Genomic DNA, 3873 nt, shown 5'->3' on the forward strand with positions numbered 1-3873 from the left:
TTTGGCTATTGTCTAACAGGTTGGTGGCGAGGTGGTTAGGGTGGTTTTCGAGCCTTTTCAGGTATCTCTCGCTGAGCCTGGAGATTTCATCAGCGACTTGTGGGATTCCAAGTTCCCTATGTATGGCGACATTCTCGTGGTAGGGATGCGCATTACAGGCAATTCTCAAGCACCTATTCTGGAACCGCTGTATACGCAGGCGATTCGTGTGGCTTGCCGTGCCCCATAGCTGTATCCCGTAGGTCCAGATGGGCTTGAGAATTGCCTTGTACACCAGGATTTTGTGGTTCTGCCTTAGCTTGGACCCTCTCCCAATAAGCCAATGCATCTGCCTCAGACGCGCATCGGCCTGTATGCGTTTGCTGACGATGTGGGGACGCCAAGTGAGCCTGCGGTCCAGGGTAAGTCCTAGGTACTTGGGTGCGGGTGCGTTGGGAATGATGACTCCGTTTAGCGTGACCGGTGGGCAGTCTCCTCTCCTTAGTGCAAATGTTGTTTGGGTAGATTTTTCCGCGTTCACTACGATGTTCCACCTGCTGAGCCAGGGATGTAGCGCGTCCATTTGCCTTTGGATTGTTTCGGAGGCTTCTCGTGGGTCGGATGAGGAGGCGAGGAAAGCCGTGTCATCTGCATAAGTCGCTATAGTTAGGTTCCTGGAGGGGATTATGGGAAGGTCTGCGGTGTAAAGGGTGTACAGTATTGGTCCGAGCACACTGCCTTGCGGAACTCCAGCTCTGATCAGTCTGGGTAGGCTTATTGCACTTCCGCATCTGACTTGGAATGCTCTTCCCTCAGTGTAGGATTTGAGGAGGGTAAAATGGGGGCTTGGGAGGTAGGATTTGAGTTTATGGAGGAGTCCAGGATGCCAAACTCTGTCGAATGCCTGCTTCACGTCGAGCATTACAGCGCAGCAGTATTTCTTTTGCTCGAATGCCTCGAGGATCCGTTCGACTAGCCGGTGGCATTGCTCTGGTGTTCCGTGGGAGCGCCTGAAGCCAAACTGGTGATCGGGGATCAAACCAGCCTCATCCAGTACTGGCATTACTCTGCGCAAAATTACTCTTTCGAGTATTTTGGAGAGGATTGCCAGCAAACTAATCGGACGATAGGAGGCGAGATTGGCTTCAGGCTTACCAGGCTTGAGGAGGACAATAACCTCTGCTCTTTTCCACTCTTCCGGGAAGTACCCTAGCCGGAAGCAGCTGTTGTAAATGCTGGCCAGCATTTGTGTGCAGCGGAATGGGAGCATTTTTAGGGCCGCCGCATCTATACGATCCAGGCCTGGAGATTTGTTGTTCTTCAGTAGAGCAATCTCCTGCGCAACTTCCTCAGGGTCGACTGGTTCCAACGGGGGACCGGGAGAGCTTGGGCTATTGAGAAACCGGGCTGTTTCAGCATGTTCTTCGGCAGTGCAGCAGTCGAACGGAGAGAAGGCGTTGTAAAGGTGTTCGGCGAAAGCTTCTGCTCTTTCAGCATCCGAACGGCACCAGGATCCATCTGCTTTGCGCACTGCGGAAACCTTTTTGGCTGGTCGTTTAATGTGGCGGGTGACGTTCCACAGATTGTGGTCTGGGTCCCCGGGAGAGAGTTCCTCGAGGAATCTGAGGAAGGAGTCCTGGCGTAGGCTGGAGATCTTGTCCTTCAACTCCTTTGTGGCGTGATTGAGCGCTGTTTTGTCTCTTGGATTGCGCGTCAAGAACCAAACTCTCCTGAGACGCCTCTTCTCAGTCACGAGTGCCGCAATTTCCGGGGACCAGAGGTGGAGGTCCCTGCTAGGTGTTCTCGCAGTCTTTGGTGGCGGTGGGCTTGCGAATTCCGCAGCGTTTTGCATCTGCCTGGTGAGATTCCCGATAGCTTCATCAATGTTCCTGGGTGTGTTGAGGATGGGGTTCGGATTGACGGTGGAGAGCATCCAGGACGCGAACTTGGCGGCGTCGGTATATTTTCCAGTGAGCCTTCTGAGCGGGGTTTTCCTGAGGACTGGCGTGTTGATTAGCACGTTTATTGCACAGTGGTCTGACAGGAGATCAGCATTTGTTGTGCAGCTGATCTTCGCATGCCCTATGCCTTTCGACACAGCAAAGTCCAGTAGGTCTGGAGTCTTGAGGGGATTCGTTGGCCAGTGAGTGGGCTCGCCAGTGGAGTGGCAGTCCAGTCGGTGGCGTTGAAGGTACCCAAACAGAGTTTTCCCTTTGGGGTTGTTGGCGCGCGATCCCCACCAAGAATGTTTGGCGTTATAATCTCCAGCTGCTATGAAGCGGGGCCCAAAATGCTCGAAGAACTCACTGAGGTGAGATGCTGTTATGCGGTATCTGGGGGGAAAGTAGACCGCTCCAATGTCTAAATCTCCTTGCGGGCTGACAATCCTGATGACAGGACATTGTGCCCAGTCTTGCTGAAACGCGGGCAGCTCTAGGTATTGAATACCGCTCCTGATGAGGATGGCTGCTCCACCGCGTGCTCTGCCAGAAGGATGGTCTGCATGGATGAGGTCATATCCGCTGATATTAAAGTGGGATCTGGGGGAGAAGTGGGTTTCGGCTACGAGTAGGATATCGATCTGGTGGGTCTTCAGATGGTGCTCGACTATGGCCTTGCTGTTCTGCAGGCCGTTCGCATTCCAGACGACTAGGTGGAGCTTTAGTTGCATGACTTGCTGTTGAGAATGGTGGCCACCAGCTGTGTCATCTGGGTGAACATGCGCTCCATCATCCTTTCCATCATTCCTTCCATGCGAGCGAACATCGCTTCTATCTGACCGGAGTGTGGGGTTTCTGTTTGGGTTTGGACTGGGGTTGTGGGATTCTGCGGTGCTGCGTGTACTCCGTTGAGGGCGTCTCGGTAGCTCCTGCCAGAGGTGACGTTTGGTGATGCCACGGGCGGCGCCTTGTTAGCATTAGCGACGGGCCTTGTTTTCGGAGCAGCGAGTGCTTTGGCCCTTTTGTATGCAGGGCATCCCTTGAAAGACGCAGGATGGTCCGCCTGGCAGTGGAAGCAGCACGCTTTGTCGTCCTCCCTCTTCTCACATGCCCTCGATTCGTGAGGGCCTCCACACTTTACACATCGGTATTCCAGGAAGCAGTAACGCTGTGTATGACCGAATCCTTGGCACCTGAAGCATTGAGGCACGTCGTTGAACTTCTGCGGCGGTTCAATGGTTACTACCGACCTGCAGATCCGCTTGACTTGGTAGACGTCTTTGTTGTTGCTGGAAGGCTCCAGGTTGGCGAAGAATATTCCCAGCGGTTCTTTAGTTCTTCTGCCAATGGGATTGTGCAGATCTCTAACAGCGTGCCCTTGTCTGCGAAGGTCTTCAATGATTTCCTCACGATCGGTGGAGTGGTGGAGTCCTTTGATGACAACCTTGTATGCACGTTCATCTTTCGGCTGGAAAGTCCGATGCCTCTTGTTTTGGGCCACAAGTTGGAGACGCAGAGCTGTATAGGACTCTTTGTCCGGCATCATGACACGTACGTTGTTGCCATTCACGGTCTTGTAGGTAAAATTGTTCTTCGGGCCTACAAGAGTCGTGATCATCTTGACGAGTGCCGAGATGTTGGTCACATCGGGGATAAAAATCGGAGGTGGCTTGATGGTCTTCGGGGTGGGCTTTGGTTTCTCGGGGGTCTTGGGCTTGGAATCGTCTTTAGGTCCGGGTTCGTCATCAGAGCTCTCTTGGTCGTACTCGTCTTCTTCGGTCGAGAGTAAAGCGAAGGCGTTGTTGGCGAGCTTCTTGCGCAGAGCTGCGCTAGTGCTTGGCTTATCTTCCAGCTCCTCTCCCTGTGCTTTCTTTGCCGGTTTTCGCTTTATCTCGCCCGGCTCTGTATGCGAGGTGCTTCCCTCGCTGCTGGAGCTGCTCTTGCGTGTTCTCAG

This window comes from Drosophila sechellia, unplaced genomic scaffold, assembly GCF_004382195.2.
Source record: "Drosophila sechellia strain sech25 unplaced genomic scaffold, ASM438219v1 U_191, whole genome shotgun sequence".
Taxonomy (NCBI): Eukaryota; Metazoa; Arthropoda; class Insecta; order Diptera; family Drosophilidae; genus Drosophila; species Drosophila sechellia.